The sequence below is a fragment of the Pseudophryne corroboree genome, chromosome 1, assembly GCF_028390025.1.
Source record: "Pseudophryne corroboree isolate aPseCor3 chromosome 1, aPseCor3.hap2, whole genome shotgun sequence".
Lineage (NCBI taxonomy): Eukaryota > Metazoa > Chordata > Amphibia > Anura > Myobatrachidae > Pseudophryne > Pseudophryne corroboree.
Window position 1 is genome coordinate 842,685,900 of NC_086444.1, and position 14,822 is coordinate 842,700,721.

Genomic DNA, 14,822 nt, shown 5'->3' on the forward strand with positions numbered 1-14,822 from the left:
ATATATATATATATATATACTGGTGGTCAGCAAAATTCTGCCCTGTCCTCCTAGTATAATACTGCGCACAACTATAATGCAGCACAGATATGGATAGTAAACTTGATGACACAGAGGTAGAGCAATGGACTACTGTACCGTACTGCTATATATATACTGGTGGTCAGCAAAATTCTGCACTGTCCTCCTACTATATACTGCGCACAACTACAATGCAGCACAGGTATGGCTGGATAGTATACTTGACGACACAGAGGTAGAGCAATGGACTACTGTACCGTACTGCTATATATATACTTGTGGTCAGCAAAATTCTGCACTGTCCTCCTACTATATACTGTGCACAACTACAATGCAGCACAGGTATGGATGGATAGTATACTTGACGACACAGAGGTAGAGCAATGGACTACTGTACCGTACTGCTATATATATATACTGGTGGTCAGCAAAATTCTGCACTGTCCTCCTACTATAATACTGCGCACAACTACAATGCAGCACAGATATGGATAGTAAACTTGATGACACAGAGGTAGAGCAATGGACAACTGTACCGTACTGCTATATATACACTGGTGGTCAGCAAAATTCTGCACTGTCCTCCTACTATATACTGCGCACAACTACAATGCAGCACAGGTATGGATGGATAGTATACTTGATGACACAGAGGTAGAGCAGTGGACTACTGTACCATACTGCTATATATATACTGGTGGTCAGCAAAATTCTGCTCTGTCCTCCTACTATATACTACGCACAACTACAATGCAGCACAGATATGGATAGTATACTTGACGACACAGAGGTAGAGCAATGGACTACTGTACCGTACTGCTATATATATACTGGTGGTCAGCAAAATTCTGCACTGTCCTCCTACTATATACTACAATGCAGCACAGATATGGAGCATTTTTCAGGCAGAGAACGTACATATTTTCAGCACACTGAGCACAGATTTTTGCAGCACAGTGAGCACAGATATTTGCAGCATACTGAACACAGAAACTGAGAGAACGCAGCCATGTCCTCTCACAACCATCTCCAATACACAAGTGAAAATGTCGGCGACACGCGGCTCCTTATATAGAATACGAATCTCGCGAGAATCCGACAGCGGGATGATGACGTTCGGGCGAGCTCGGGTTAACCGAGCAAGGCGGAAAGATCAGAGGCTGCCTCGGAACCGTGTAAAATAGGTGAAGTTCGGGGGGGGTTCGTATCTTGACAAAACGAACCTGCTCATATCTACTGGACATATAAAGCAGTATCACTGGACTTATACGGCAGTATCACTGGACTGGATTTATACACCAGTACCACTGGATTTATACCGCAGTACCACTGTACTGGATTTATACGGCAGTACCACTGGATGTATACGGCAGTACCACCGGATTTATACGGCAGTATCACTGGACTTATACGGCAGTATCACTGGACTGGATTTATACAGCAGTTCCACTGGATTTATACGGCAGTACCACAAGACTTATACATCAGTAAAACTGGACATATACAGCAGTATAACTGGATTTATACGGCAGTATCACTGGACTTACTGTATATGGCAATACCACTGGACTTATACGGCGGTACTACTGGATATATATGGCAGTATTATTGGACTTATACGGCAATACCACTGGACTGGATTTATACGCCAGTACCACTGGATTTATATGGCAGTACCACTGGATTTATATGGCAGTACTACTGGACATATATGGCAGTATCATTTGACTTATACGGCAGTACCACTGGACTGGATTTATATGGCAGTACCACTGAATTTATACGGCAGTACCACTGGATTTATACGGCAGTACCACTGGACATATATGGCAGTATCACTGTACATATACAGTGGTTTCACTGGTCTGGATTTATACGCCAGTACCACTGGATTTATACGGCAATACCATTGGACATATACGGCAGTATCACTGGAATTATATGGCAGTACCACTGGACATATATGGCAGTATCATTTGACTTATACGACAGTACCACTGGACTGGATTTATACAGCAGTACCACTGGATTTATACGGCAGTACCACTGGATTTATACGGCAGTACCACTGGACATATATGCAGTAGCGGATCTTGCCACGGGCAAGCAGGACTTTTGCCCGGGGCGCCGCCTTCCGGAGGGCGCAGGGCGCCGCACCAGGGCAAGATCCGCTGCTGCTGTGTGCCCCCTGCTGCCCGCTGCCCCCCCGCTGCCGCTGTGAAGGGAAACTAGACGCGTACGCGTCTAGTTTCCCTTCGTGGAGAGGTCCTTTACTGTGCGGTGCGCGATGATGTCATCGCGCACCGCACATCATTTCAGTCTGTACAGGGGGCGTAAATGACCACGCCCCCTGTAAGAAGCCACGCCCCCTATTGCCGTCCGGGGCGCACAGAGCGCCAGAACCGGCCCTGCATGTATGGCAGTATTACTGGACATATACGGCAGTTTCACTGGTCTGGATTTATACGCCAGTACCACTGGATTTATACAGCAATACCACTGGACATATACAGCAGTATCACTGGAATTATATGGCAGTACCACTGGACTGGATTTATACAGCAGTACCACTGGACATATATGGCAGTATCACTGGACATATACGGCAGTATCACTGGACTGGATTTATATGTCAGTACCACTGGATTTATACGGCAGTACCACTGGACAAATACGGCAATTTCACTGGAATTATATGGCAGTACCACTGGACATATACGGCAGTATCACTGGATTTATACAGCAGTACCACTGGATTTATATGGCAGTATCACTGGACTTATACGTCAATATCACTGGACTGGATTTATACGCCAGTACCACTGGACATATAGGGCAGTGTCACTGGACATATACGGCAGTATCACTGGACATATACGGCAGTACCACTGGACTTATACAGTAGCACAGGGACACCAGCCCTGGACTGATGCAGGACAACACAGCACCCCTGCAATGGACTGGACATATTCAGCAGCACTGGACATATGGCAGCAGAGAACACCCCAACTGTGACTGGACTGATGCAGCACAAGACACCACCACTGTACTGATGCAGGACAACACAGCACCCCTGCAATGGACTGGACATATTCAGCAGCACTGGACATATGGCAGCAGAGAACACCCCAACTGTGACTGGACTGATGCAGCACAAGACACCACCACTGTACTGATGCAGCACAACATAGCACCACTGCACTAGACTTATACAGCAGCACTGGACATATGGCAGCAGAGTACACCACCACTGTGACTGGACTGATGCAACACAAGACACTACCACTGTACTGATGCAAGACAACACAGCACCACTGCACTGGACTTATACAGCAGCACTGGACATATGGCAGCAGAGGACACCACTACTGTGACTGCACTGATGCAGCATAAGACGTTACACTGGACTGAGCAGCACAATACAGCACTGGAATCACCACCCCACTTTCCCTCCCGCACACACACTGAGTACGGAGACACATCCTCTCGCTACACTCTCCAATGCCAGAGTGAAAATGGCGGTGATGTGCGGCTCCTTATATGGAATCCAAACCCCGCGAGATTCCGACAGCAGGTTGATGAAGTTTTGCCTCGTTCTGGTTTCCAAGTCAGGCGGGAAAACCCGAGCCGGACTCCAGGCTCGGGTCATGAAGTTCAGGGGGGTTCGGTTCTCTACATTTAATCAGGACAGAGCATCTTTTTATATTCAGTGGGGTCAATTCAATTCGATGACTAGTTGCCAATTCCGCTAGTTTACTTAAGTTTTGTCGACAATTGGAATTCCCACCAATTCAATTCTGACCAATTTGACTGTTTAGTCGGCGATGTTCAGTTGTAGTCGGCGATGTATATACAATTCCCGACAATTTGATCTCCCTATAGGTTATAATGGTCGGACCAATTCAATGAACTCGTGGGGGTGTTTCCCGACAATTTTAGACTTAAACTCTCCCTTTTTTTCTCTCATCCCCCCAGGGGTGAGAGTTTTTCTTAAATTTGATTTTCATGTAAGCTATTAATTGTGTTATGCCTTTGTCAAAGTCAAAAATATTACATAGAGAGAACATACAAACCACACACACATTTAAGTCGCTATACTTGCAAATATGCGCAGCGAGCACAGCAATATATGGAAACACACGCATTTGCTCGGACATGCTACGGAGATGGATTCGGCACTTGTTTCATACAGTACATGGTTATAATAATGTCAAGCACCAGACATCATGGAGATTTAGAATTGGCTGATGAATTGATGTCATGAATACGTATCATTTGAACAGAACCAGATGTGCCCATCATGTTTGGTATTGAAGCAAGCAGAATGATGTGTGGGTTAGTTTGATGCTGGTTGTGAAGTTGTAGGACATTGCAGCGGATAGTTATGATTGAATGTATAAAAGCTAAGATCACATTGTTAGAACAATAAATGATACAGTGAATAGGGAACTCATGCCAACCCTTTTGGCAGTTTTAAGGGCTGAACCTGATTAGCATATACAAAGGAGAGAGAGAGAGACCCCTCCCCTAGGAACAGACACAGGAGAATAGTTCCTGTCTGGGGGGGGGGTTGGGTTCAGTGTTGTTGGTGGCCTCAGAGAGCAGATGTGATGTGGCTGCACTCAGAACAGAGGTCTCAGAAGCATGGCTGGATCATCGCCAGGCATCAAAGGCTAAGTACCATAATCTCAATATCTCATGGCTGATTGGCATAGAGTAGTTTTAAATGTGTGTTTTGTGGTGGGGTAGTTGTGGAATGATGGGTAAGCATAGAGTGGTTGGTTTGGAGAAACAAAATGGCTTGGGGATGGTGAGGCTTGCGCAGCTGTGTGATTGTAACTTGTTTGTGCTGAATACTCTGTGAAGTCTGTGATGAAGTGGAACATTAGACAACCTGTAGCATAGCATTTGTGGTATTTGTTTGCCTATGGAGATTTAATAAGATGGTTCTAGGAAGTTGGATTGAAATTGTGAAAGGTGATTTAGATTGTTTGGAATTGTAAAATCAGAACATATGCATTGTTTTGAGGCTTGGACATTTTGGAATAAAATGGAGTCTTGTGTTTTCTGCTATGTGATTGTGGTGTAGTAGAGAGTGCCATGTGTTTGGACCTGCAAATCTAAAATGGCTGCTGCCGGGTATTTTCCCCTCCCCCTTTCAGCCATGTGGTGTAGTCTTTGGAATCAAGTGGAGTTTTCCCAAAATGGAGTCTAGCTTCTGCCCCATGCGGCATTGTAGGGACAATTGTGTTGCTGGGTGTTGTGTATATAGGGACAGGCAGCATGGGTAAGCTCAAGTACTTTCTAAACAAAGATTCTCAGCATTGACTGACTGCGCAGCGATTGTTCCTCACATGTGTAAGTGTTTCTCCGCAATCATATTAATCTTCTTGTTACTCTGAGCCAATCTCTCTCAATCTCTCTCTCTCTCTCCTTCTCTTTCTCTCTTATTTTCCCTTAAATAGTAATTGTATTGTATTGTATTTCCTGTGTAGTAATCTGGTTAGGTAGTCTATGTTATAGTGTAGTGTATGACTTGTATTGTGTTTAATTCTTTTGCAAGTATATCATTCATAATATATATATTAGGCGTTGGACCCTGAGCACGGTATCTGTGTATTTCTTATATTGTTAAGTAATCTCAGAGCGTCGGTGACGCTCGAACAGCTTTAAAGGTAATAAGGTTATTCTGTGTTGCATCTACACTCTCCCACTACACAGAGGTTTACAGTATAAGTACATTCCTTAAGGTATAGTTAAGGGAGTACCCTTGCGGTACTTTTTACGCCAATTGCGTACTGTGGCCCTCATTCCGAGTTGTTCGCTCGGTATTTTTCATCGCATCGCAGTGAAAATCCGCTTAGTACGCATGCGCAATGTTCGCACTGCGACTGCGCCAAGTAACTTTACTATGAAGAAAGTATTTTTACTCACGGCTTTTTCTTCGCTCCGGCGATCGTAATGTGATTGACAGGAAATGGGTGTTCCTGGGCGGAAACACAGCGTTTCAGGGGCGTGTGGCTGAAAACGCTACCGTTTCCGGAAAAAACGCAGGAGTGGCCGGGGAAACGGTGGGAGTGCCTGGGCGAACGCTGGGTGTGTTTGTGACGTCAACCAGGAACGACAAGCACTGAAATGATCGCACAGGCAGAGTAAGTCTGGAGCTACTCTTAAACTGCTAAGTAGTTAGTAATCGCATTATTGCGAATACATCGGACGCAATTTTAAGAAGCTAAGATTCACTCCCAGTAGGCGGCGGCTTAGCGTGTGTAACTCTGCTAAATTCGCCTTGCGACCGATCAACTCGGAATGAGGGCCTGTGTTCTTTAACCTTTAACGTGTTTTTAATAGGACAAATATTATAGACATTGTCAATTGGGGGACTCGTCCTCCGGGATTCACATATCTGCACTAGGTAACTTCAGCAGACATTATCAGGTCAGCAAAGGGCGGAGAAGGTAGAAAGTAGCATCCCTCGTTAAACCGTTTGGAGGTCGGGGATACTGCAGTGCTGACCAGTTAAGCGTCTGCTTCGCTTAGTAAAGGGTGCTGAAGGAATCCGGGAACCGGAGGTAAGAACAACACACGCAGATTGGATGGTTTATCTGTTTAAGTAGGTTTAAAAGTACATTTAAAAGTTGCTGCATAGCCTTGATATAGTTAAAAAAAAAAAAAAAAACTCAGGCCTAGAATAACTTTAGGAGTTTGAATGATGACTTTCTTTGTGACTAGAGGCCGCATGGTCCGTCCCCCATTTTGTGTGACCCTCATGAAGGTGGAAGGGGGAGGAGCAGCGGCCATTTTGGGAAGGTCAAATTTTTTTTCCCCTAAAATGGCTGATTTTCAAGAAATAATCAGCCATCCACTGTCAAAAAAGAAATCATCATTTAATGAGTTTTTTTCAATGCATTTGTTTAGTCCATATCATAGTCAATCATAAGTAGTTCAGATACAGTTTAATAACAGTTAATAATAAATTAAATATTTGATTTAAGAACGATACACAGATAAAACAAAGTTTTTTGTTTTTTTTTTTGGTTTCCTTACCACCCTACTCTGCTTGGTGCAGGATGGCCATTGAAATGCAGATGAACCTGTGTGACTGGTTAGGTTCCCTAGCAGTGTTGAAATAAATCGCCTTTTACAGAGTTACTGTAGTTAAAAAGCAATTCATATGCAAATTAGAAGCACTGAATAAGGTCTAAATGTCTATATGTCTGTGCTTACATCAATGTATGTTATTAGATTAAATTTAGAATTGCATTTTCATCTGTGTACTTTCACATATCTCACCTTCCTGTTTGCCATTTGCATTGATAAACGTGCTAAAAGAGATTTGCCGCTATTTTATAGTTTAAGAGTAAAGGTAACATAGTTAAAGTATAGACAAACACACAGTTTTTGCCTGGGAGATAAGGCGAAGTCAGTGTGGTGTGCGGTAGATGATCAAGGATCATCTACATTGATAAACATATAAATTGTGTTACGGTGGATCTTTATTTTGCGTACACGTGTCTCTAACAAAAACTGAGATTTGTGCACGCAAACCAAAGGCCGACGCACGCAGCGTAAATTACGCAACGGAGCGTCCGGGTACGCCCACGTAACTCAAAACACAAGTTTTTCTCCTCTCCTCTCAACGCGATAAGTAGCGCCACGCGGTAAATAACGCCAGGCGATAAATCGCACAAATCTAGTTTAACATTCCAAATTTAAATTAACAGATCCTTCTCCTAATTGGTAACACATCTGGTCTAAAGAAAAATTTCTGCGCAGAAATAGAAATAGAAACAAAAGTGTATATGCGGTGAGTGAGTGTTTGTTTTTACAATTTTTAAGGTTGAACCACAAGAAAAGTCGAGTACTCGTGAGGTACATGCGTGTAAGTGACGTACATGGTGGCTAGGGAGGCATCCCTGGTTAAAACATACAATTTGAGCATTAGAGTGTAGCAGACCAGGAGGTCATACTGTAACAGACCAGGAGGTCATAGCAGACCAGCAGGTTCAGGTACAGCAGACAAGGAAGTCCGCTATACAGTCCACAGGCACAACACCAAGAAAGGGTTGGTGCAACACCCATATAGGCCATACAAGCTCTTGCTGAAGGAATTCGCAGCCGCAATTTTCGATTCCACTGGTCGCCCCGTACATAAGATTAGTTGCTTATGTGCTGAACGACTGTACCGCACGTAATTGTGTACATTAGTAAACCTGACCGGTACTATTTGTGTACGAAGGTCATAAATGCTATTTGTACATTCTAACGTGATTTGTGTAATTTTTTTTATTTTAAGGGAAGTTCGCTGCTCACTCAGGAACTATCCAGCAACCAATAGTTACTGGAAAGAGTAAGTGTTCTTCGGAGCACCCTCACAGGTTCCAGTAAATAGAGGTGCAGGTCGCAGGGGCCCTAGGTCGAGTACGCCAGCACCATATCGGTGTGATCAGGTCGTATTGGTCGGCGTGGGCGAGTGAGTGGGGTACTCGGTAAACCGCCACCGTCAGCCTATTTCGAACATTTTGGTTTGCGTAAGGGTTGGTTGAATAAAGCAACACCTTCGAACTATGGGGGCCACTTGTTCAGGTAGGGGGCGATCAACCTCGGTTCGGGTTGATTCAGTGAACCGACCAATTGGGTCGGCAAGGTATGTAATGTGTGAGAAATACGGAAGTCACACAGAAAGTTTATGTGATGAATGGGAGAGAATGACTAGACATGACGGGGAGAAATTCCCAAGAGTAGGTAGCTTCAGCCTAGAAGTGTTAACGAATTTAAGGAGAAGGATAGGTCTCATTAAATCAGCAAAGAGACGAATCAAGCATTATGATCATTTGCAGTTATGGCAACAGGAAGGTGAATTGCAAAGAGATTTAATTGACTTATCTGACTCTTATCTTGAGAGGAGAGACATGGCAATGGAGAGGATTATGGTTGCGGAGAAAAGCACAGGGGTGAATAAAAAAAAACGCTCTTAGCAACTGTAGTATAGATGATAAGAATAAGTGTAATAAATGTAACAATGATAATTGTAATACTGTTAAATGTACAACTATTAACCTATGCAAGTTGCACCCCATGTCAAACTTCCCTCAGGAATACAAACAAGAAAGTGAGCCCAGAACAATGTCGGCACCTCTTCCAGAAGCCATCCTACAAGACATCCAGGTGGACACGACCAAATCGGTAAAGGCAATAATCAAACCCCCTAACGGAGGGTCAGGTGAGGTCGTGTCCACAGGTACGTACAATGTTTTATATCACGCACAAACAAATGTACCCCATATTGTAAGACCAAAACAAGATGATGTAGTTGAGTTTGATCCGGTCAGGGTGATCACAGTCCCCAATGGGAAGACTGACGATCAGGGAATCATTCCCGTCAAGGACAGTGCAATGCGCTGTCTCTGGTCCCGGACAGAATTGAGATCAATCATGTCTGATTACCCAGATCCTAGGAAAGATCTAAGTGTATGATCAAAGATTCACAGAAGGTATATGAACCCCCTAGACAACGACATAATCATGGTATCCAAGGAATCAGGTAGGTACAGGGAAAGCGGTTAATGGCACTGAACATCCAAGCACTAGAGGAGGCATCAAGTCGACCGGAACCCCAGGCCCCTAGCACATGGAGAAAGCCAAGGATTTGTTATCATTGTAGAAGAGAAGGGCATTATGCCAGCAACTGTAATAACCCACATAAAGTCAGACCCCCTAGACCCAGAAATGAGCAAAATTAAAACACACACAATTATAAACAGGGACCATATAGGAAGAATTTTGGGCCACACCCATGATATGTGGTCAGGAAAGGTGATCATTAGAACTGATGGTAAGCCTGAGGTAACGGTTAACAAATAGGGAGGTCATTCACTGAAGACACAGGAATGACCAGGTGAAACGTTGTAAATGTATTTGTGAAAATGTTTTTTTTCTTTCTCTCTCTCTCTCCCCATCTCTGACGATTATTGGTAAGAACTCAAACATTGCATATCCGCTTGGTCTTTGCAGAAGTCTACCAAACCCCAGCATGACCTATCCGCATCAATGTATCCTGGCCAGATACAGAAAGTGGAGTATGGTGCTGGGGGGAGGGACGGCGCAAAGAAACCATTGGACATGTAGATATGACAGCCTGACGATCTGACAATGTTTTAAAAATGTTTGAAAAATGTTTTTTTTTCTCTTTTCCTATTGTATTGTTGGTTATTGGAGATTTATGTAATATATATGCATATAAATTGTTCTCTCTCTCTTTGTTTTTTTTTGTTTCCTCTCTCTTCTCACTCATGCTTTCATGTTTTAAAGATGGTATGTCACCCATCAGTTAGACAAATGGTAATGCAAGATTTTTGCTCCTTACAGAAAGATCGCTGGTTTGGAGGGAATATTGCATCACCAGAATGTTCGTTTGGAAGACTGAGAGACAGCACCTTTGAGAAGACAGCAGAACAAGAAGAACAACAAGACGAGAGAACTAATTATCGTAACAAGTTTCTCTCCCCCTCAAACTGATTTTCTGTACCCCATTACAAATTTCTTCTTTTCTCCTCCTGTAAGATGGACTTGCCCCGAGAGACTGTGATATGGATTTTCCTGTTGACCATGACGTTGACCCGAGCAGTCTGTTTCGGTGAGAGTACCAGTGAGGTCGTGAAAGGATCCAGAAAGGTCCTGATGATAAAGATGGAGGTGTAAATTTCCAATAGCAACCCAATCACCAAGCAAAGGCGAGTACCGGAAACGATCTAGCAGCCATGTTATTTGTAAACATTTTTCTTTTAAGGATTATTAGCTGAAGAAAACTGTATCTGTAGGCTCTGTAACAACGTAGTTGAGGATGGGTGCATTAAGAAATGCCAATCCAGTTTTAATATCCATACGGACCGGCATCCATGGAGTGACTATCACTCCTTAGTGGGTAATGTGTTAAATAAAACAGATTGTTGGGTATGCTCTCAAGCACCTCAAGGTCATAGCAAATCAGGGCTAGTACCATTTCCTTTAACGGTAGGGGAGGTACTTGAGCTAAAGGGTGGGAGGCCGGTGGACAGGAGGTTTAATATCTCCAGCCCTCCTAGTTTGAAGCTCCACCAATACCATGTGGATAGGTCCCTATTAGGTTTTAACATCTCCAATCCCCGAAAGCCGGGAAATTGGGAAGTGTCATGGAGTAACCAAACCATGACCTTTTCGCATAGAGCAGATAGAAAGCCTACAGATACAGAGCTTATACGCCACATAGCCAGTAGAGGAAAATCTTTCCGATATAGGTATACCTTAGGAAATAGGATTACGAGAGTTGGAGAGGTATCACTAGGATACTGTGCACATATCGTACAAACTGATACGTGTACTAAGCAGATGGGAGAATTAGGATTAGGAGATTTCACATGGAAGATGTGTAACATGGTTATGTCCTACTCCGTCCAATATGTTCTCCCCGATGATGCATATTTCATATGCGGGAGGAAGGCGTATAAGTGGCTTGCCCCAAACTCTGAAGGATTGTGTTATATTGGAAAAAGTACTACCTGAGGTAATGAGTCTAAGGAGTGAGGAAACTGTAATCCCAATGGACTTGATTTATGACCCAACGGTAGAAACAATGATGTAATGAAAATGCGATTATACGGTCCGTTTCTTTCACCTGTTTTTCCGTTTTCCTCCAAGGTAAAAAGACCCACTTGGACGAGGAATTTGATGAGCCGATATACAGACAACAGATGGATTAAAGAAGAAGTTTTGACAACCTTATACACAGATTTTTGATGAACTATGCCATGGATCCCCAGTTTCCCTAGAAATTTTAAAATTACGCTAGCCCAACACTTTTGTAAATCTATGGACATTGACAGCTTTTGCTCGCACCTTATGGGCAAAAGCACAAAGAAGACTGCAACCAACAGACACCGAACAAGACTTCAACCGACAAATGTACATTAACCTGACATAGAATACCACTGCATTTACCATAAGTGTTCTTTATCTTCATTTCTACAACCCTCAGGTAGTGACACACATAGTCGATAGGGAATACAGGCACAGATATCAGCAATCACATATTCCCCCATTCATGTATCATCAACTAAAATGTGCTCCCCCATTTTGTTGCAACCAAAAGCCGAAACGAGCTCGGTAGAGTTTGACAGCCCATCCACAGACCCTTAATACGGGATAAGAAGGAATTCAAATGTATACTTCGCAATACCTCGAAGCTTGATTTAAAACACGTACGGCACGATGATACATGACCCCCCAAACATGGATTCATACATACATACTTCTGCTATCTCACTAGGTCATACCTTTTTCCCACCTTCTTCTCTCCTCCCTTACCCAATCATAGAAATGTATTTACATATGACATATATTTTTCTCTTTTTGAAATGTTTTAGGAAGTGGCAGTTATTGGTGACTGCCAAAGGGTGGACTGTCAAAGTCAAAAATATTACATAGAGAGAACATACAAACCACACACACATTTAAGTCGCTATACTTGCAAATATGCGCAGCGAGCACAGCAATATATGGAAACACACGCATTTGCTCGGACATGCTACGGAGATGGATTCGGCACTTGTTTCATACAGTACATGGTTATAATAATGTCAAGCACCAGACATCATGGAGATTTAGAATTGGCTGATGAATTGATGTCATGAATACGTATCATTTGAACAGAACCAGATGTGCCCATCATGTTTGGTATTGAAGCAAGCAGAATGATGTGTGGGTTAGTTTGATGCTGGTTGTGAAGTTGTAGGACATTGCAGCGGATAGTTATGATTGAATGTATAAAAGCTAAGATCACATTGTTAGAACAATAAATGATACAGTGAATAGGGAACTCAAGCCAACCCTTTTGGCAGTTTTAAGGGCTGAACCTGATTAGCATATACAAAGGAGAGAGAGAGAGACCCCTCCCCTAGGAACAGACACAGGAGAATAGTTCCTGTCTGGGGGGGGTTGGGTTCAGTGTTGTTGGTGGCCTCAGAGAGCAGATGTGATGTGGCTGCACTCAGAACAGAGGTCTCAGAAGCATGGCTGGATCATCGCCAGGCATCAAAGGCTAAGTACCATAGTCTCAATATCTCATGGCTGATTGGCATAGAGTAGTTTTAAATGTGTGTTTTGTGGTGGGGTAGTTGTGGAATGATGGGTAAGCATAGAGTGGTTGGTTTGGAGAAACAAAATGGCTTGGGGATGGTGAGGCTTGCGCAGCTGTGTGATTGTAACTTGTTTGTGCTGAATACTCTGTGAAGTCTTTGATGAAGTGGAACATTAGACAACCTGTAGCATAGCATTTGTGGTATTTGTTTGCCTATGGAGATTTAATAAGATGGTTCTAGGAAGTTGGATTGAAATTGTGAAAGGTGATTTAGATTGTTTGGAATTGTAAAATCAGAACATATGCATTGTTTTGAGGCTTGGACATTTTGGAATAAAATGGAGTCTTGTGTTTTCTGCTATGTGATTGTGGTGTAGTAGAGAGTGCCATGTGTTTGGACCTGCAAATCTAAAATGGCTGCTGCCGGGTATTTTCCCCTCCCCCTTTCAGCCATGTGGTGTAGTCTTTGGAATCAAGTGGAGTTTTCCCAAAATGGAGTCTAGCTTCTGCCCCATGCGGCATTGTAGGGACAATTGTGTTGCTGGGTGTTGTGTATATAGGGACAGGCAGCATGGGTAAGCTCAAGTACTTTCTAAACAAAGATTCTCAGCATTGACTGACTGCGCAGCGATTGTTCCTCACATGTGTAAGTGTTTCTCCGCAATCATATTAATCTTCTTGTTACTCTGAGCCAATCTCTCTCAATCTCTCTCTCTCTCTCTCTCTCTCTCCTTCTCTTTCTCTCTTATTTTCCCTTAAATAGTAATTGTATTGTATTGTATTTCCTGTGTAGTAATCTGGTTAGGTAGTCTATGTTATAGTGTAGTGTATGACTTGTATTGTGTTTAATTCTTTTGCAAGTATATCATTCATAATATATATATTAGGCGTTGGACCCTGAGCACGGTATCTGTGTATTTCTTATATTGTTAAGTAATCTCAGAGCGTCGGTGACGCTCGAACAGCTTTAAAGGTAATAAGGTTATTCTGTGTTGCATCTACACTCTCCCACTACACAGAGGTTTACAGTATAAGTACATTCCTTAAGGTATAGTTAAGGGAGTACCCTTGCGGTACTTTTTACGCCAATTGCGTACTGTGTTCTTTAACCTTTAACGTGTTTTTAATAGGACAAATATTATAGACATTGTCAATTGGGGGACTCGTCCTCCGGGATTCACATATCTGCACTAGGTAACTTCAGCAGACATTATCAGGTCAGCAAAGGGCGGAGAAGGTAGAAAGTAGCATCCCTCGTTAAACCGTTTGGAGGTCGGGGATACTGCAGTGCTGACCAGTTAAGCGTCTGCTTCGCTTAGTAAAGGGTGCTGAAGGAATCCGGGAACCGGAGGTAAGAACAACACACGCAGATTGGATGGTTTATCTGTTTAAGTAGGTTTAAAAGTACATTTAAAAGTTGCTGCATAGCCTTGATATAGTTAAAAAAAAAAAAAACTCAGGCCTAGAATAACTTTAGGAGTTTGAATGATGACTTTCTTTGTGACTAGAGGCCGCATGGTCTGTCCCCCATTTTGTGTGACCCTCATGGAGGTGGAAGGGGGAGGAGCAGCGGCCATTTTGGGAAGGTCAAATTTTTCCCCCCCTAAAATGGCTGATTTTCAAGAAATAATCAGCCATCCACTGTCAAAAAAGAAATCATCATTTAATGAGTTTTTTTCAATGCATT